The 21,889-nt window shown below is 44.3% G+C and overlaps 1 protein-coding gene across 1 annotated transcript in view; it reads left to right on the top strand.

The window, feature by feature from the left end:
- The first annotated feature begins 1,281 nt into the window (after window positions 1-1,281).
- The window catches only part of LOC144101000 (uncharacterized), a 103,523-nt gene continuing 82,915 nt past the window's right edge, over window positions 1,282-21,889 (top strand). The window contains exon 1 of the mRNA XM_077633976.1: window positions 1,282-2,400. The gene's annotated coding sequence lies outside the window, so the exon portion shown is untranslated. The remainder of the gene's footprint in view (window positions 2,401-21,889) is intronic.

Here is a 21,889-nt window from a genome sequence, read left to right as displayed (position 1 = left end):
TATGACAAGATAAAATTTGAACTCATCGCATCTGAAATGAAGCGTTTAAAAAATTTGTACATTCAATATCTAGGTTATGGCCAGCAAAACAAGATGCATAAAGAAAGCACACTATCCCTATTTCGAAGTTGAAAAGACTGCAGAGTGGATATATGCACAGGTGAAAAGTTTCTGCACAAGAGCATTACATTAATAAATTTTACTCGAACTCACGTTTTGTTCCCTCGAAATTGGTACGCGGTGCCTTTGAATAGTATGCATATTTGTTCTAGTCACGGTCAGACCATAGTCGCCTCAAGTCCTTTATTATACTTGAAGTATCGAGTGTCAGGTATCGAAAACGGCTGTTAGAAATGCGCCGCGACTGCGGCATCTACACCTGCCCAATAAAGGGCTTTGTAGAGTCGGATGGACGGGGAGAGTCGGGGAAGGGGATTTTCGGGATAGTCTCTTCCCTCTATTGGCACCTCACTCCTTGAACTGTCACGCTACTCACGCTAGCAGGTTCACGAGAATCAGCCGACGCCATTGGCTTTAACGGGGTCCCTTGAATGGTAAAAGCTGCTTTTTTCTTTACTTGCGATGTCAGTGCACGTTAAAGATCCCCAGGTGGTCTGAAATTATTCCGGAGCCCTCCACTACGGTACCTCTCTCTTCTTTTCTTCTTTCACTCCCTTCTTTACCCGTTCCCTTATGGCGCGGTTCAGGTGTCCAACAATATATGAGACAGATACTGCGCCATTTGCCTCCCCAAAAACCAATTATTATTATTATTATTATTATTATTATTATTATTATTATTATTAATATTATCAATATTATTTCTTGTTTCCAACTATAGCATGCCATCTTTCCTTTAGTGACATGCACTAGCTTATGTTTTCATCGTTCATTTTCTTATCTGCCGAAACATGCGAGCTTCTGTGAAACTAAACACTGCGCCCGTCACTGCTACAAGCTCCGCTAACTCTTTCTTTCCGCTGTTTCTCTCTCCCCGAGTGCCCCGCTTCTATGGCCGAGAGAGCATCCTGAATCCCCAGCGCTCGTCCCACTCACTCAATGGCAGCGAGGGCGGCAAAGTCCCGTATCGGTCCCACGGAAAAGCGGGAAAGTGGAGAGGGTGACTCGGGTAGCGGAGGAGAGAAAAGGGTCGCAGCCCGAGGACGATCTCCCGATTGAGGAAGGAAAGGAAGGAAAACGGGGAGGGTTGAACAGCCAGCGCCCTCTCTCGGCGTCGCGTCGAAGCAGGCGGCGCAACGTACTCCGGCGCCGGCGAGCCCCAGAACGCTCTTGATGCGGCGGCCGCGCCAGCCTCTCGCAATCAATGTGCCGGCTCGGAAGCCCCCTGACTGCGGCTGAGCGCTGCCGCGTGCCATGGCCGTGTCGCTCCCGCAGCAGCAGAAGCGTGTGGGACCGTAACAGGAACTAACTTCCGTCGATCGCACCGGAAGCGACGGAACGCGGGATTTCCAGCGCGTCCCTGGTGCCACCGACGTTGCACGGAACACGAGTAGTGAGGAGCAGGATAGCGCCTAAGCGCCACTGACGTGATGAGGTACGTCGCCTGCGTTTCCTGGGTAGCAGCATACGAACAGTGTAGGACGGAAGTGGTAACCGCAAGTTTTCTACGCTGCTGTTTCTGAACCGTTTCGAAGAAACTGTCGGCGACTAACTTCCGGTAGCGTACAGCTCAAGACTCATCTTTCAAGTGTGACGTCCCATGCGTTTGTGTCGTCGAGTAACAAGTTGGTGTTTTCGGCTGCAGAAATAACGCTGGTGTGATTCATCTGTGCGACTTGCGTGTGCATCGAATTGACGAGCGCTTAGTTACTGCTATAAACTTTGACCTACTAGCGCAGTTATCGACAGATAACCTAACGCAGACGTCGTCGGACTCTCTGCGCGAACTTTCATTGCAGGCGGGACGATCTCAGATATTTGCACCACTGTTTGCGCTTGATCGAAGGAAGTGACCGGAGTGAATCGGAAGTTACTTCCGCTTTTCTTCGACGCATCGGCTTCAGGCGATTCTCCGGCGACTGTTTTCAAATGAGTGCACAGTGACGCCGGATGTGGCCCGGAAGCAACAGTTAAACGTTTCCGGTTTCTCGGTGGTGTCGTCGTCCAACAGGTAAACGCCAAAGTGGAGTGCCTCAGCGATTGAAACAATCTAAATAGCATTTCATCCGAACAGTTCTTTTCTTTTTGTGAGTGTAGACTTTGAGAGCGTTGGAAACTCAACGTGTCCTAGGCTTCGTACTTAGTCTTGCTCAAGCTCATCGGTCGTTCGAAGGGCCCAAGAAGACGCATCAGTGATTCGGCGGTATAGCGCCATCTCAGCAAGCAAGGCTCCTGCATCTGGTGGATTACTGGCGAAGCATTCGTTTCCACCAAGACGGGGTGAGTTACGTTTGCCATGCTTTCGTGTGCCATTGCTATTGCATTCCAACAATTCGGCCCTTCATTTCAGTTATAAAACAATATATATTTTACTAATCACCACTTACAATACAATTCCTAGTATATGAAAAAAAAACATGTCTGGCGGTCAGTGAAAAGTCAATGCCCCATGTAGGACGCTTATCTCTTGTGCACTTAATAAGGGAAAAATTTTGGCGCTTCGACCATGACTTTTATGGCTATCTCTGGTCGTCTTTGTCTATACAACGTGTAGTGCCGAAATCAACTAGCGTCCAGTTTTTCTAGCAGTGGCCACTTTTCATAAAAACGAAAAACTGGTTTCATTTCCTGCTGTAGGCACCCGAGTGTGTTCCTCTTTTTTTCTCTAAAGAAAATTTCATGTACATACACGTCTTAACGCAAACAACTACAGAGCATTGCTTTTTTTTTCCTAGCCAAAGTGATTCCAGACGTTCTAGAAGTACATATGCTCTCCAAAGCCCCTCAAGAAATCACAGTAGAGGCAATCCCGGCTGCAAAATCTTGTTCCCGCCTCTGTGTGTTTTATGACAGCCAACACTAAAGGCGCAAAATCCAAGCGGTATCTCCAGCTGCAAACAGTTCACGTACTTTGGCCCAATGAATACATAAAAATAGGCGACCCGGAAATGCAATCATCCCTGCTTACATACTCTGCTGTCTGCGTCACAACGCGCAAAGCAACGCACCCTTGTTTTAACCAAACATTCTCGGTCGGTTGGAAGACGAAGACAATTCCAACTCGCATTTGTACAAGGCTTGTGCGGAGGCTTAGAAAGACGCCGGGCATCTGTGTTCTCCGAGGCCTGAAGTCTTTACTTTTTTTTTTCGTGTCAGTCTGGAATTGCACTGTTTGTTGTGAGACCGGCGGTGTTGGTTTAGAAAAATCACGGAGCGCATTCAACGAAACCCGTTGTAAAATATAACGTTGAAATGAATTGTGAGATGGAGAAATACAGGAAAGAATGAAGAAATGCAGTAAATGGATCTGACAGCCGGAAAAAAAGGCAACGATGGTATAATATTTAAACCAATTGTAAAGGCTGTGCATGACTAAACAATCCAATGGAATTTATTTTTTCTTTCATTATTGGAGGTGCGTTTTTTGCTTTTAGGGCAGGGTCGTCGATTTATCTTCTCAGATAGAAACTGAACCACGGCATAAAGGAATATATACGATAAAAATAATGCAAATAGAGGATTTTCGGGCTTATTAATTTTTTTTTCGTGGGTTGTACCAAGGTTCTGAATATTTTTTTTCTAAATAGTTCCTTGAAAAAAAAAGCAAAAATACTAAAGATATTGGAAAAAGTTTTAGCGTGTGTGTGTGTCGTCTACCCCGTTGTCTGTGTCTGCGCTAGAAAGTTTTCAAGAACGATATACGCCATCTCGCCCAAAAAGAAGTGTTAACAAAAATATTACGTTTACAGACTCAAAGGAGCTTTTTTTTGCCGTCAGCATAGACGAGGCGCACTATATTGCGAACGCACCAATCGGCCGTTTCGAATGCGTTGCTAAGCGTTCGTTATGGGAAATATTTATTGCGCAAATGAAACTGGGCGTAGACGCAAATCAACTGGTGCAGTTTCTTAAAACTAGGCAAGAATCGCAGTTCCGGAGCTTTTTTGAAAAACCTCCGATAAAGTTTTCAGACCTCAAAGGGGTCCAAGAGATCAAAATGCCGGCCCTTTCATAGAATTATTATAGCTGCGCTGACGTACGCAGTTGCTACATATCTAGCGCAACCATTTGTGCACGAATAAAAATAAGCGATTTTCATGACGTCATATCTGCCAAACAAGAAAAAACCCTTCAGTTTGTGGTGGTCTATACATGCGCGGACTGGCTCGCTAATAAGTACAAAATGAGGGAAATGCTCCGCCGGTCTCAACAAAAGCAACTTGTTGGCGATGCCTACCTAGTGAACGACATCTAGTACAGGAACGTATCGTAGGTAGCAAATCCAACCTCTATAAATGTGACCTCTGCAATGCAACTAAAAATAAGCTGTACAGCACTGTTTTTACTGGCCGCAATATATTCCGTTAGGAATGATAATATTAAAAGAATACAAAAGTACACTTTTTAGCACACTTAATCGCGTTCACAATACACACGCCTTGACAACTGGATCTATTGCAGATACATTATACAGCAAAAGGAGGTTAACGACACCCTAAAAGAAATGCAAGGAACAAATTGAATTGGACGGGAAACGCAACTCAAAGGCCAGGCAACAGTTTCTATACTTTTGCAAGAGAGTGGACCTCAATAGAGCGCAACTGCTATCGAGACATATGGGAGGAAAATTAGGAAATCTCGCTGTTTAGGGTGCCGGTGTCTGGAACAATACGCACGTAATTAAGGTCACTGGGAAAGCATTTTGACCTTCATTTGACCCATTCATGCTGATAGTTAATTTATTTGATAAAAAGAAAGCTAGTCTGATTGCGAAACCATATTATGCAGGAAATCATCGCAGTTGTAAGCTCAGACTAAATAAAAAGGCATCGCAAGCACTTTAGAATGAACTAGTAGAGAATTATGATGGTAATTTTAGTGAGTATTTTGTTTCTCAACAGCGTGCTGCCAAAAAATTTCCGTTCCCAAACTGCTAAATTAAGCAACAGGCGCTATCGCGCACACAGACTGCTCTTGCTCTTCCAAATTGGTTTCGCAAATCGTCAGTGTCCTTTCAATAGATTTTTCCCTCTAAACAACAGGCGTTACTTAAACGTTCGGTCCTGGCTTTGTGCCCCATTGCTACAATCGTTTCTTCCCAAAATACACTGGCCGCCTCAGCACGGTTTCAGGCACTTCTTCAAAGCACCCCTTGCGAAAGACGTGCTGCCGTTAAAACCGCCGCGAATGTGGCCCTATAGACTCCCGTTTATAGTTACGCTTGGCGAAACGCGTGCTTAGGTTCGAACCCGAGGCTTTTCGTCTTAGAAGAACTCGTTCGATAAACGATGCGAAGGAGGTTATTTTTGCCTCAGTCCTCACCCTTGCGAAATGGAAAGAAACACCAGTAAAGAGGCTGACCGCTTTCTAAAGCAAGGACTTGCGGGTCGTGTCGTAACAGCTAGTGTATAAGGCGGTGGCGCAACTTAAAGGTCACCAGCTCTGATTCCAGACCAGGTTCTTCAGCCCCGAGTGTGCATTAAGACAAAAACATTTAATGGATCATACTCGCGGCCATGGATCTATCCGGCGTCCGTTACATCCAGCATAAGAAAAAAAATATTTGTGCACGGTGAGATTCGACACGTCATCCCTCTGTTCCGCAGCGGAGCGTGCTAACTACTACGCTGCTGCCTGCCAACGCATTTGTAGTTCTTCTTGTCTAGGACGCTGGAGAGTGTTTGCGGAAACGCGTCGAATCAGACGGATGCCTCCTAAACGCCCTCCAGTGTCTCCAGCATTTAAGATTCATGAACCATTGTGTGCTTAATTAGCATCTTAGCCACACATCGCTTACAGAAGCAGAAACACCGTGCCAAAGGTTTGGTTTGGTTTATGGTGGTTTAACGTCCCAAAGCGACTCAGGCTATGAGAGACGCCGTAGTGAAGGGCTCCGGAAATTTCGACCACCTGGGGTTCTTTAACGTGCACTGACATCGCACAGGACACGGGCCTCTAGAATTTCGCCTCCATCCAAATTCGACCGCCGCGGCCAGGATCGAACCCGCGTCTTTCGGGCCAGCAGCCAAGCGCCATAACCACTCGGCCACCCGTGCCAAAGGCTTTCGCCTAACCGCATGTTAGGTCAACAAAGTGCCCGCCTGAAATTTTACAAGAAACATGCCGCAATATTCGGGAAAAAACATTTTGGAGCAGGAAACCGATTATGAACGCAATGTTTTCATATATTGTAAGATTCCACTATTACAATCAATGTATCTGCAGATCACCCGACAGCACTCTCGCATTTTTTATCTATTAACGTTTTAGCTAGCGTCAAAAGCATTCCCCATTGGTTTTCTAATGATGTCCTTACTGTTCAATGCGATTGGTGGAAACCCTCCAAAAGAAATGTTTTAATACACATAAGAAGAATGGACCACTACCTTCAATATTTCCAAAACAGTGTCGTACAATTTCCCAATCTTCAAAATTTTTGTCCGATGATGTTGGACATGCTTACGAAGGAGTTATAGAACCGCAGCAAAGAAAATAAATTAGGAGACGCTTTAGCACCGCCATAAGGGAATGATTCAACAGCGTTAATGGCTATTTGCTACTTTCTCTGCTAATTAGTTTATCTTTCTAATTAAGCACACTCATTTTCAAACATCAGTAGGCATACTAGACCGCGTGATATAAAATAATGCACACAAAGTATTCCTTTAAAACAGTCTAGCAAACTTATATCTCGGTGGCGTGCGGTTAGCGTGTCTGACTGGCAACCCATTGATCGGAGGGTCGATCCCAAACCAATATCCCAATTTCCTTTGCAGCGTAATATATTTACTTTACATCATACATGTAATAAAGACATTGAAGTCAAGATGCGACCTCATAACCGCAATTTAGCTTAAGATTTAGTAGCTTTCAATCCAGAGCTCGACGTGTGACATCAGGACCTCCTCGGCCAATAGGGATGTTCTCGGCATGGAAACGCTAACAACTATGGCGGTTTTTTCACTGAGCGTGAGCGTAACGTTTTCGAGTAAAACAATCGTCAGACATATCAAGATAATTTGAATGCAATTAGAAATATCTATGTCACTTAACCTTGTAACTGTTTGCTTTCTTTATTGCTCTCACTCCAAACATTCTGCCCGCCCCTGCACTCACGTTATAAGTAGCCCAGCAAGCGCACATTTGTGACAGGGGGAAGGACACCGACGAGTAATTGTCGCTGAGGATGTTTCGGCTCACAACTTGAAAGCAGTCTTGACACTGGAAACTTTCTACATGTTAAGACTTGAAGCATCTTTAAGCGTGACCGGTCGAAGTTTCTTTTTTTTCCTGTTGTATGTACCCAGGCACAAATCATCCGTTTCCCCAAAACACATCCTTCAAGAACAACCATGAATTCCGCTATGTGCCATGCCGAAAAAAATGTAGTGTACAAAATTGAGCTATCTTGTGGACTATGCTATTTCGAAGAAACTGGGAGATGCGTGAATGACCGCTTGAGAGAACATGAACGCTCCTTGGCACCACCCTCAAAACTAATCTTGCCTTAAATTGGCTTGAGTGCAATTGCACCCCAGCTTTCAGTACGACAACAATTTTGTGCTGGCATAGAGACCAGCGCACGCGGTAAATAGTTGAAGCGTTCCTGCATCATTAAAAGCAATAAAACTGCGTGAGAAAGCCATCTCTTGCACTCACTCAAAAAGAAATTGGTCATCTTAGCGGCTACTGGCTAGTGCTGGTTTTACCTCTTTCTTTCTTTGCTTCTGTATCTTGCGTACTCAATCAGTGATGCAATGCCACACGTTGGTTGTGCTTAGGTTCTCATATTTATTGCGCTATCATAGTTGTAAAATAATCAGTCGTAAGTCAGCGCCTGTGTCTGTCCGCTCCATTAGTCCTGTTTTATTGCGCGGTAACTTTTCCTGCAATATGTACCGACTAGCCCAGACTAATACCCTTTTACATCCTTCAAGGAACACTTGATTTGAAACCAACAAGTCTCTAATATTCATCAGGCCACGGACTTTATCTTGCTTTAAACTACCTGAAAATTCATGGTACGAAAGTAGATCCCGTCGAACAAGTCTTTATTTCCTTATCACGACTCGAGAATGAGCTGTCTGTGGAGACAGCACCTTTAGTCTTCTATAAGCAACATCTATAAATGCTTACACTGAACTTTGTGACGGTAAAGTTCAGTCAAATGAGTTTTTGCTTTTCGCAAAGAAGCCTGCCCAATTCTTTCACATTAGTACACGATTTGAAATTGATATCTTCGTACTAATGAAGCTGGCTTATGATTTTCAAGAAAAGCTTTGGTCAGCTAGTCCTTAATTCGACACTGGAAGAGATCAGTCTTGCAACCGCGGTGAACTGTGCGATTATTTCTTTTCTACAGGAAAAAATGAGTTTTGTGCCAAGCAGTCTCTCCCGCAAAAAAAAAGAAAGAAATTCTCTGTACAGGTTACTACACATGTTATGGAGTGTTGTCCACTCTCTTGCTGCTGTGTGGCAAGGCTCAACCTGCCCTCCCTATTTTTTAACCCACCAGCTTCCCGTTTTTAATTTCTCATTCCAAGCTATGTCGACAGTTCTGCAAAGTTATTCCTTTACGAGGGGTGCCGTGGTATATTATCGAAAAAATATCTTGCCATGTTTTATGGCTGTACGAATGTTTTTATTTAAGTGGCTTCCCTGAACACGAGAAGCACAGAAAAGCATTGTTCCAGAACTCCAGTAAGAAAACATCGTATTTCGTTAGGTATTTTAACTTTTTTTCGGTCAAGCTTCCCGTGACCTAAAAACACCTAAGGTTTTTCAAAAACTTAATATATCTAATTTAAGTACTGAAGCAAAAATATATGCAAAACTCGACAAGACGGTCTACCGGTACTTATATAACGGACCTTCACGAAGAAAAAGATTTTGACAATATTTGGACCGCGATACAACCGAACAGCATTTCAGCATAGAAAAACACAGGCAAATTAAATTTCTACTCCCCCGCCTACCTTAACAATTTATCGGGCCGTTTGAGATTTCGTCCATGCAGGAGTTCTTTCATCCGTAATTGCGCACATTCTACTGTCAGTTTTAAAGCATGATGTTCTGATGCCCGAAAAAGAAAAAAATAGGGCCGTGATCTCTGTTCACGTTTAATAGCTTATAGGGTCAAAAGTTTTGTTAGCATTGTTTTTTCCTGAAGGGATACAACCTTTTGTAGTAAGTGCATGCACCGTTAAAATCTATCTATTTTGAGAAACCAGCCACCATCTTGCTTGCCTAGAACAAGTTTATAGTTCCCCATTTCGAACGCTTTCGTCTTTAAAGCGTCGCTCTTCTGCTAAAACCATTACGTTTGTTACGAAACAGAAACGAATTGGGTTCAGTCACGACATTCAGGAGAGGAAGTTGCAACAAAGTCCTACGTTTCTGTCTCTAACGCAACACTGACTGCCATTTTCGTGGAAAGTAATGATATCCTGGTTGAGAAGTACTGGCAGCACAAGAGGAATTCGCGCCAGAGCCCTCCAGTTCTAGTAGGGTCGTCGTTTCAAGGAGAAAGACGACTGGAAGAGCACCTGAAAATAACAAAAGAAGCACTACAAATGCAGCCAAGTTCCTTCTTTAAAGCTACGGTACAAGGAGCGTATCCATTAAGAAGCGTACTAAACGACACTAAAGGTCACTTTCTAGTCCCACTAATCTCCCGGCAAGCTAAAAGAATTACGCTAAATCCAAGAGTCATGACATTTACAGTGCACTTCAGATGCAACTGCACTTTCCTCAGCAATTTTTTTTCCACAAGACGGTTCAAAATTCGTTTTGGAAATGCCGGCATGTGTTGTACACAGATAATTTTTTTTATTTATAGATGTTCACAAAGATATTTAGAGATAAAATAATGGACAAACTTTAATGTTGTACTAAAGCTGGAGTAGTTTTGTAGAATGCAAAAAAGGACGGTGGAAACAAAAACAATGAAGAAGCTTTCGTAAAGTAGCCCTTTTTTATTATTCTAACCCAAGCCTCGAAGGCGGTAACCGGATATTTGACGAGTCGGAGAAACGGGAGTCGATCAGAGGTAGGATGAAAACCGCTCCAGGAAAATTTAAAAGAGCAAAGGGGCTTCATTTTGAAGCAGTATCAATACAAATACAAATATTGAAACAAAAATGAAAATTTCTTAGGACTGAACTTATTGCTTTGCTTTATATTTTTCCGTCGCGTCTTTGAACACGAAGGATGAGACGGGAAAAAAGAGCATTATCGAGAGTATGAAGTTCACAGGAAATGAAAGAAAAAAAAATTGCCGACTTAATGTCGCTTTAATGGCAGCCAAAAAGAACGTGAAAAATTTCTAAGAGTAGAACCTGCCTAATGAATCGGAAACATTCCGATTCGTGATCTTGAGCACAGGCTTCTTTTAGTGGTAAAGCCTGCAGCGCGACCTCTCAGAAAAAGTAGGAGAAAATAGTGCCCCATTTTCTTCATCGCGAAAGAGAGCCTAATGTTCCAACACAGGGGAACATTACAGGACCTTGCAGCGACCAAAATGTCGTGTAAGCTCAGCGAAAATGTCCTGAGCTTCTGAGGTGCCGACTCGGTGAAATAAATATTACTGCGGCGACAGAGTCGAACAAAACTGAGACACTGAACCTCATTCATTATTCTGAGTGACGCAGCGAGTACAGTTTACGAAGTACAAGCATCAAATAATTCGAATGTTTGATTGATTAGAGAGCTTCTGTCCTGTTTGGTTAATACACCAGACAGCAAGGGTCATCGACCTTATAAAGGCGCACATGTACTCAGTTTGTCCTATTTCTGCCCTGTGAGAAGTCACATATGGGGTCAGAGCGCATCGGCTAATGTAAGCTTAAAACGAGGCTCACGCCAACGCAGCGAGTTATAGGGAGGAAAAGGAAATGGTAACGTGAATAGTCATAAAGTAGGGTAACGTGGATTTTATAAATGAAAAATATATGTCATGATGGTTAAAACTGAAAGGAATAACTTGGCTAAATAGTGTGCGTACAGCGCTCAAGAATCAAACCAAAAGATTCTGAGACTTTTAGAACGATTGCCTACGGAATGAAAGCGGCGCCATGGCAACAAAAAATAGTTCGAATGATAGAGGGAGCAGATATATAGCTCACTCTGCTAAAGGTCGCATATAAACAGTTGAAAATTTTCATGCTCTACAGAACAGTGGGCAGCAGGAGAATCACAATGTACAGGGCATCGTTAGCAGCTAGCACGTGACAGGAATCGCTCCAGTTTAGATTGAGATGAGGAAAGTATTACTGCGGAAGGATGCGGAAGGTAGCTGCTGCGGCAACACCGGCGCTGACTCCCAGTTGGGGTTCTCTTACCGGAGTCATTAATAATGGCTTGGAGTTTACCTTGAAAAGGAAATGGTAACGTAGTTAGCGTTCATTATTAACTACCTGAATCCCGCTTATCTTTCAGTTGTGAAGGCATGGATATTTTTAAAGCCCGACTTTACGAACGCATTACAAAAATTCCAATTTTTTAAGAGAATAGAGGAAAGCAGCAGGCAGACGCACGTGCAGGAAAGAGAGAATTCAGTCTCAGGAACAGACTTATTTCATACAATGAAGTGCACTTCCAGTAGACAACTTCTCTAGAAAATCAACAACGTTAAAGCACGTTCATGTTGGAACTACTGTATCACTTCTCTTTCGACCCACCAGCACAGCTGTTTATCTTTGAAAACAAACCAACTAGGTGATAATACAGATGAACGAGGTGCTCAAAACATTAGACGAACCACGTACACGGGGGAAACGCAAGGACTGGCGAAACACCAACACCTATTTTATTGTTCTCAAACCAACGCATAGATCTACATTTTCCCACACCTGCACAAGCTAACAAAAAATTCCGGTCATGTGAGATTACTGGCAACGACGCGAGCACAAAAATTTTAATTCGGCTGAGTAAAGTGATAAGGAAGTATCGCTTACACATCCTTCAGCCTTTTTCGTAATGGGGAACGCTTCGAGAGCCAGCCGTGCGTGTTCGTTTCTGCTCCTGCCCAGAATCGCTGTCTCTTGGAATTTCCCCTGTTCCTCCCGTGTACTTGGTTCGTCTAGAGTTTGGCGCAAATCGTTCATCTCTATTATCACCGTGCACCAACTAGGCCCTACAGAAGTGCTATTGAAAAACCGACTAGGTACACGCCGTCAAAAGAGCTTACTTTGCAGATAAGAACTAAAACAAAGCACTTCCCGTCCCTTTCCTCCTCTACCTCGACAGCAGCTGGGTCTACGTCGACCGAGAGAAAACAGCAGGGTCAACAGAGCTGTCTACCAGCGGCTCGTGCCCGGCGCGCATTGTTAAAAGAGAGGGGGAGAAGGAACGGCGGACGTAGCGAGCGGAGAAGGTACCGATGATGACACCCTGGCTGTCCGGCTCACACGCACCCAGACGCACGCATGAACGCACACACGCAAGCATACACACCCGAGAACCTAATCTTCGCCAGCCTCCGACGGCTCGCCGCTTAATTTGGCGCGCCAACACCGAAGCCTCCCCGCCACTGCCGCCACGCTTGGCTACTGCAGCGCCACCTTCACCGTCGCCCGAAAGAGATGCTTTCATAAGCACGGCGGTCGGTCCAGGCGGGCGTAAACAACGCCGCGGTTGTCCACCATCACCGCGTCGCCGCACTCCGCCACCCCCTCCTCATCTACGTGCCGACTCCCTGATCGTACTCCCAGGCTTGGGAAGCGGGAATGACCGCGGTATGGCCGGCTGCAGGACACGCTAGCAGCAGGTTAATTAAATCCCCGAGCACACAATCTTTCGGGGAGAGGGTGTAAGCCAATGAGAGGACACGGCAGCCTCGCTGCTCCAAGTCCCGAAAGAGCAGCGGCCATTTCTTTCTTGCCAGTGGGGCCATTTTTTTCTCGCCAGGGGAAGGGGCTGAGGGGGTCAGTTCAAACTGAATTCCCCCCCCCCTTTTTTTTCACTACGCGACCAAAACTATCAAGCCTTCTTCCTAAATACTTTAGCGTAAACCCTTACGGAGACCGGACTCGCCTAGAAGGGAAGACCAGAGAGCTCTTGGGGTGACTAGCACTGACCCCAAGAAGGTTTTTAAAGTTTCTTTTAAATAAAGTTTATTCTCTCTCTCTCTCTCTTTTACGCAGAGACCAAACAGTAGATTTAGCGTTGTACGCGCGAGGAATCTTGCCCCTATGATTGTCGTACTTCCTAATAATACGTACATTTTGCGCGGGTAAGGAAAGCCAGGAAAGAAAGTGGGAAGGGCGTTGAGTGTGTTCAGTCAGCGTGTTAGGCTTGTCGAGCGCAGGATAACATGGAAGAAGTTTGCGAGCGACTTTGTTGTGGGAGTTTACGGAGTGATGGAGAAGCGTAAGGCTGCAAAAGACGGGAGGCCATTAAAGTTTTAATTAAGACGAATGGAAAGTGAATACGGCCAAGCAGAAACTACTTTTTTTTCAACTAGGAAGTTTAGGTGCCCTGGTGTTCGTAGCCTCGGAACAGGGAAGGCACGGAACTCTAAAGGATGTACTTTGCTAATCAGTTTGTGTAATGTGAAGACGCTACCTAATCTAAATGAACATCGGTGGGGCTACTTAGTCATCAATCTTTTGATGGTGTGTTGCAAGCATACGGTTTGGCTTGAACTTTCAAGGTTCTTGCCTTTAATGGGAAAGCTTTTCAAAAAACTGCGTGTTAATCCTTCAGTTTCGCGTCTTTTGTGGCAGCTGCCGGTTTCGAGACGCTAGAAAAACTTTAGAGAGAAAATAATAAAGCCGTGAATACAGCGCCTGTAACTGAAACGGGATATATTCTATCATAGCAGGTTGGTCCACACGGGTGGCTGTTCTCAGCGGGTGGAACACAGAAGGTGACGTGACAAGCAAGCCATCGTGTGGCGTATACTGGCGAGTGTTTCTGTTAGGCCAAACAGCCACGCGAGTTTCTAATGGATCGTGGGACTTTTGGAATTTACTGTGCAACAGCGCCAAGCGTATTCGCGTTTACTGAGTTCAAAAGAAATAGCATGGCTATCACTCACGGCCAGCTAATGGCTAGCTACAAATCTCAAATTGCAACCGTGTGCCTAACTGTAGTAGTTAAAATGTAGTAGTTAAAATAATTTGGTTAACCGGTTTGCTAGTTAACATCTTTCATATGTTTCCTCACCTTTATACTACTAGTATTACTACCTAGCAAAACACATTCTTGTACCTCTAGAAAGCTTATTTTTAAACATTGTTGGTGGTCTTCGCTGAAACACCATTTTATTCAACTAGCATGAAGCCCTGAACTAGCGTCTGAATTTATTGCGCCGGAAAATTGAATACTTCTATTTTTTCAGTGCTAGCATCTAGAACCACTATGGTACTCTGATCGCAAATTGAAATACCGCAGAAAAGCTATTACTAATTGGAGCGTTCCACGGAGCACCTGCTGAACATGATTACGTCGGAAACTGGTTACCAATTGACGAAACGTTCTCACTGTGTCAAAACTTAGGTTTGCCGGTTTTTAATTACTAAAATATTTGCGCGAATTCGGCACGTATAGTAGTGAATACATCCGTCTCTTCTGCAGCTTCCATCCACGTGTGCAACGCTCGTGTTGTATTTTGGACGTAAGAATATTCTACGTATCTCAATTTAGGCAACAACAAACAACCGATTGATTGATTCTGTTCTGTTTTTCCCGTTTTTTGGCTAATTCTGTAGTATTCTCACCGTGGTTTAGTTCACTACGGTCCACTATGGTTCACTATGCTAAACTAGCAGTTGCCCTCATTAAAGCAATAAAATTTATCTCGTACGTTCTGACTCGTAATATAGAGGTCCACACGCCAAGTCTGAGTAAAGAAGTTAGAGTAATGGGTTTACTTTAATGATTTATTGGCTATTCCAGGTAGTCACTTAATGAACATAATCGTTAACCGAGGCTAGAATCTAAGCCTCAATGATAATAATAATTGGTTTTTGGTGGAATGGAAATGGCGCAGTATCTGTCTCATATATCGTTGGACACCTGAACCGCGCCGTAAGGGAAGGGATAAAGGAAGGAGTGAAAGAAGATAGGAACTAATAGGTCCGTAGTGGAGGGCTCCGGAATAATTTCGACCACCTGGGGATCTTTAACGTGCACTGACATCGCACAGCACACGGGCGCCTTAGCATTTTTCCTCCATAAAAACGCAGCCGCCGCGGTCGGGTTCGAACCCGGGAACTCCGGATCAGTAGTCGAGCGCCCTAACCACTGAGCCACCGCGGCGGGGCTAAGCCTCAATGGAAAACCAAAAAAAAAAAATTTCTTCAATGGGCAAATACTATTTGTTTTCCCTCTTGACTACACTTATTGAGGCGGTGCATCCTTTACAGGAGAACAAACGATACCGCAACCAGGGCCGGGAATATTTTTCACGGGTTTTTTTTTGCGATTTTTAATCCAATTCGTTATTTTTCCGCATCGTCTTTGATGAACGCTACTTTTGATACTGAAACCAGTTAGTTGGTTTACTATATTCGTTAGCGCATGCTAGCTCCAAAGTCTGGAGATAAACGAGGCTGCTCCCGTTAGCAGTGGTGCTGACGCCAAAAAGTTAATCGAATAAGGACCAAATACGTGATATGGCCAAATTATTATGTTTAAGTCTATTCCATGCTTTATTTGACGCATAACGTCCTTATTGCGTAATATGACAGTCAGTGGGACGGGTGATAATGGTGGGTTATAGTAGAAGGAAAATATTTTATATTACAAAGCCCAATGACTTTCGTGCTTATTGATTCTTAGCAGAAGTTGGGTTTGTGTTTGTGAAACAAACATGCTAGATGAGTGACTGCTAGAGAAAAATACAGAACATCAGAAAGTATTCTCGACAGAACAACGCATATTGTGAAATGATAAATATAGTTGAAGGCGGCTTTCTTATAAGGTATATTCGGCATTAACTGAAAAAAAAAAACAACGCGAGAATGTCGAATGACATAACATAATAGAACAAAAATTTTATCAGGAGTTTTTACTGTACGCTAAGCATACTGCACTAAGTTTGCATCTTTCCTTTGTTCTTACAGCGTCGACTAAGCTCTGATGACGTCTAGCAGCAATAAACATAAACCAAGAAAAGTATTAGTACACAAAGCAACAAATTCTTTGGGTGGAAAAAATGCTAGGGAGACAATATTGTTACAATTACAATAAATATTTTCATGCTTGAGGTAAATAAAAAAAAAGAAGAAGAAGAAAATTTACCAAGCGTTTCAGAGTAGCCCACGCTGCATTTTAAAATTAGATTTTTGAGGCAAAGCGAAGTTTTTTGCGACATAGTAACACTAGTGTTGGCAGACACCAGAAAAGAGCCGGTATATATAATCTAGTAAAGAGATAAATGAAACTCTGCTAGCTTACTTTTAAATACTACAAGTAGGCACCTGGTTAAACGTAGGCATTTGTAGCCGGCCCTTAGTAATAGCCATACCAGCTTTCGAAAACGCGATTACCGTCTCCGCTATGCCTTGACAATCTTGGGCCCTTTCTGACGCATCAAAACGCGTCATCGAGTAGCGCACGTGTCACGTGACATTATTTGGCCCGCCAACACAAGGACAGCTATGAGAGAATAACCCTGTAGCGCAAGCGGAGCAGGGAATATCATCTGGCAATTGTTCCACGGGATGACACGTTTTGATGGCCGTTTCAGTGCCCTGATAGCAGGCGCGCGGTTTTCAAGTTGACCGAGAAATGACACAAATTTTTTAGCCAAAGCGGCGAGGGTTACCACGTTGTCAAAATTCCAAAAACTGATATTGCTATTACTAACGGCCAGCTATGAATCCCTAATTGCAATTAGGTACCTATCTGCAATAGCTAAAAGTAAATGTTTATAATTGATTTTATCACTTTATTAGTTAATGTTATTCGCCGCTTTTGTGATGTCCTCCAACATAGGCATTACTATGCGCAAAAAGTTGCTCCTTACCTCAAAACAGTTATTATTTTTTTTAATTACTGCTTGGCTTCGCTGAAAGAGCTGCTACATAGCGTACCCGAGAAAGCAGGGTTGGAAACTCTACGCTCTGCGGAGGGTCAAACGAGTGGAAAGTGGAACTACAGAGAACGTTAGGTTCGTTGTCAAAATGAAACATGCGAGAGCCGATCAGTATGCCATGACGGTCACCGTATTGGGAGTACCGAGGACTAACTTCAATCCTCTGAACCTCTGTGACGAGCTGCGACATCTGAAAGCATCGAGCACGCGAAAATGCTTGGAAATAAAATTAAATCTAGTGTTTCTTTCACACGCCACGAACGCCGGATGACTGTTTACTTCCACGAAGTTTTCCGAAACTCTTCGCAGTATTCACAACACTAAATTCTTCGTTCAACTTTTTCAGTAATCTCTAACATCGTCTCCACTGATTGCAGAAATGTGGCTTTGAATTTGTCGCAATTCTAAGCAACTCAATTTCTTTCGAATATCCGCCGTATTTCAGCGAAAATTTTCCCCTACGCAAGATGTGAACGTCGTCCGTATCCCCGTCTTCACGTGCACCTCGCCAACAACAAGGTCGAGAAAGAGAGAGGAGGATGTGGGGGGTGAATGTTGAGTAGCGTTTCCTGGTGCTGAGCACACAAACAAACCCAGGGAAAAAGAATAACAAGGTTTACGTTCCCACCGTGTTCTTCGTGTTTAGGGAACAAACACGATTGAAACGGCTCGTGTATACGGCCTTTTGCTCCCTCGGCATCGCTCGCTATTCAAATATTCTCTCGTGCCAAATCGCGTTACCTCGGAAAAAAGTGGGTTGTTTCTCTTTCCAATTCGCCGGCTATAGCGGCGAAGACGCGCGCTGCTCCCAGGCGCGGCGAAAAAAAAAACAAAAACAACACCCGATTCGCAGAGGGCGCTACGATCGGCTTCTTCCTCTTCTCTTGGTGGCGCAGATCGCAAAGAGATTCGAAAAACGAATGGGCGACTTAGAAGCGAAGCAGAAAAAGGTGCGGAGGTTCGGGAAACTCGAACGCGGCCGCCTTCTTTGATCGCGGGAGATGTGTACCTTAAGATAAAAGCTGAGACGATGGGGTTCGAGCGAGGTATAAGGACACACGTGAAGTATAAGGACACACGTATATGCTGGCTCGCTCACTACGCACCAGTAACACATGATGAAAAGTTACAAGCGCAGAAAAACCCGCGCTGAAGGTGGATGTTGCCGGCCCAAGCAGAATCGCGGAGGATGGAGACCATTTTGGATGAAAATAGAAAGCTCGTATAGCACAGCGTTCGGAAAAGTGGCGAGAGCGTATGGAGGAATGAAGTGTGCGAGAGAGGGTTCCCAAGGGAAGAGGGGATGAGCTCAGAAAAGGAGATATATTTTCATCTCGGTCACACAGAGAGACTTCCGAGTAGAACTGGAACGTCGCGTAGATGCTGTGTCCTCCTACCAAGCGAAGACGTATCCTGCGACGATTGTATCGGTTTTGGTTTGCGACTTGGTCTTTCTTCCTCTTTATCCGCCTTTTTCTTTTTTCTCTGACCTTCTTTCTTCCAATACCGCACGCGCCCCTTTAGTACTGTGCTTTTTTTCTGTTTGTCTTTGCTTTGGTTAGGCGGTGAACGCTGACTCCGTTTCTTTGGGTCCCTCTCTATTACGGATGCTGCCCGTTCTGTCTTCGTTTGCTGTTCGCTGTCTTCTTCGTTTCCGGTTTCCGTGTCGCCACTGGCATCCCTTTTGTTTCCCCCTGTTTTTCTGCTCACTCCTATCCGGTTCCGTTTTGAACAGACCGAGACCAAGACGACGGCTGAGACTTCTAAGGCACTGCCACATGACGCGAGTATAAACGCACTTCTCTGTTTGTATTTTCGTCCAGCGGATCCCTTGGACTCTTTCGCTGCCTTGCCTGCGTGCTTCTTTCTTTCCTTTTATTCTCTTTTTCTTTCTTCGTTCCTTCGGCGGAGCGATGTGCTTCCGTTTCCGAGTCTTAATGGACCCCACGCTCCTTTCACAGTCTCGAAGGTGTCAGTTCGCGAAAGCTGCTCGCTTCCTGCGGGCGCCTTCGAAAAGCCGGTGGAAGCAGAGAGCGTGCCGCTGCTTATTCAGAGCTGCGCGCCGTCTTGTCGGCTTTGAATACAATGGAGGAATTCTACGATTCCTTCCGCCGCCTTTGGCGAGGACTGATGGGTTCATTGTCTCTATTGTGCTCGGCGAGCGGCGCCGGGACATTTGATGGAGTCAGCAGAGCGCGATTTAAACCGTCGCTTTTCAAGAAGCGCTGAAATGGCTTAAAAAGAAGAAAAATGTCAAGAAATGGAACCTTTGATTTTTTGGCGTTATCAGCAAAACGGTGGAACTGAGCTCTGAAATGCCTCACTTTAGAGAATGTGCAACGCTAGACGGGCCTTTTTTATGTGAAAACAATTATTTCAAGTAATGGTGAGTAATGAAGTCATCAAGATGTGGCACAACAGGAAGGAGTAAGTAAACAAATCATATATAGCATCAGAATAACGGCCTGAGGGGCGAGTTGGTACATGATGAAATCAATGGCTGCGCAAATCAGGACCCAGACAAGAAAGAGACAGAGTTGGTAGTGTGCGCATGTGGTGTCTCTTGTCTGTGTCCTTATTTGCGCAACCGTTCATTTCATATATAGCATACTGGAACGAAACAACGCGCAGACACGGGACTCAAGAAAGAGAGAACACAGACACAGCGCTGATTTACAACTGGGTGTATTACATGCGAGAATGCATTAAATACAGAAAGAAAGCACAAGATAATCACAACACACTGCTGAAGTGGACGAAACATGAACGACACACGGGCGAAAAAGAAGTGCCCGATGTAAGAGAAATTAACTACAAGAAGGGACGGTTGTTGGACTAGTTGGTTAATGATGCTGGAACAATACAGCGTGGAAACACGGGATCCACTTGTAAGTCAGCGCTGTGTCTTTGTTCTTTTTTTCTGTAGTCCCGTGTTTCAGCGCTGTTTCGTTCCAGCATCAAGAACCAACTAGCCCAACAACCGTCCCTTTTGTATATATAGCATATATAGGTATGTATCGACAGGTAACATAAAAGCAAGATTGTCTGGCTACCCGCCTTCATCGCGTTAACTAAGCTCGTGGATAAAGGATCAGTGCTTAGTCTCAGATAAATCAATTTAATATTTACGGCATCGTCGACTGACTGTTTCAGCTGCCCGCGTACTCAGAACAATGAAAAACGAAAGAAAAAGTTGTCATTGTCTCCAAATATAACAAGTATGCGAGTCGTACCAGAAAAGATATCCTAGTTTCTTCCGCGTGACAACAAGACAAGCACGTCTTCTTTAGGGACGAAGTCAGAGCTCTCCGTAACGCATTACAAAGGTATTGCGATTATCCCTCTTCGACAGGCATGCATTGAAGTGGACCTGCTCGCAAATGAGGCCCATACTCCAAAGTCATCTTTTGTCGTTGTTTGCTTATCACGCAATGCCTACTGGAGCACCTGAAATCTTATGAGATTCGTGAAACATGAAAAAGTATTGATAATTGCTGTTACATCCTTTTTCCCTTTTTTTACCTCGGAAAGAAGACCGTTCTGTCAGAGTGGTTATATTAAACATCTCAGCGGCGCATATAGTTACAGAAGGAAATGATATAAATTTTTATACAAAAATTAGTTTGACAGCCAGCAGTGCTATTATTTAAAGCTCACTCAACAGTGCAAAGTGTTACATCCGAAAAAGGAGATATACGAGTTTACCTACTGCTGTCTCGCTATTTTAGGTTACCTCATAATGGCAGAGCCTTCTGCCGAAAAAAAAGACACGCTAGTTAAATTCATCCATATGATGTCTAGTTTTCAAAAGATAAATCAAGATAGCGAAGTTTCCTGTGTGGAATTAGGTATATTAATATAGTAGCATATATCTAAGGCGTATTGGTAAAGTGTACTAGCATACTATTATTACAGATACTGTCGCCGCCACGCTGGTTCAGTGGATATGGCGCTCGGCTCCTGACCCGAAGGACGCGGGTTCGCTCCCGGCCTCGGTGGTCTAAATTCGATGGAGGCGACATTCTAGAGGCCCATGCACTGTGCGAAGTCAGTGTACGTTAAAAGACCGCAGGTGGTTGAAATTTTCCGAGCCCTTCACTACAGCGTCCCCCATAGCCCGATTCTCTTTGGGACGTTGAACCTCCATAGACCATAAACCTACTACAGGTACTGTACTACTATATATTCAAAGGCAACATTTACTACCACAGTGGTGGTCAAGTGATTTGAGAATCCATTCGTATGCAGTGATTGCGGGTTCGATACCCAACTGCCAAGAGTATTCACTCTGCTGAAACGCAAGGAAATATTGGGCATTTGACCGGACTTGAGCTGAAGAAAACACACCTTTGGTCAAGCTGGGTTTGCGACAATGATTGAAATCATCATTACTCAATACCCTGGCGTTTTTCGAAGTAAAACAATGTAGTTGGCAACTTTTATATAAGTGAAAAAAGCGATAATTCTCCACTGTTCTCGAGAGTTTCCAGGGCGTATTAACAACACTTATTTCACGCGCCAGCGCTTCGTTGAGAGTCATAAACTCTCAGTTTGTTGAGAGCGCGTTAGTAGCTGACTAAACAATTTCTCTCCATGCGCAACACGCGTATGTAACGTTTTCTTTCCCGAACAACAAAAGCGCAGACATTTGTTCCCTCACTAGCGACCAAGAACTCGCTGTAATACATATTACAGGCTGCGCTTTTTCTGAGGCAAATCACACCATAC

Source organism: Amblyomma americanum, chromosome 8 (assembly GCF_052857255.1).
Source record: "Amblyomma americanum isolate KBUSLIRL-KWMA chromosome 8, ASM5285725v1, whole genome shotgun sequence".
Taxonomy (NCBI): Eukaryota; Metazoa; Arthropoda; class Arachnida; order Ixodida; family Ixodidae; genus Amblyomma; species Amblyomma americanum.
Note: the sequence above shows the minus strand (reverse complement) of the source record. Positions and strands in the feature narration are given on the sequence as shown.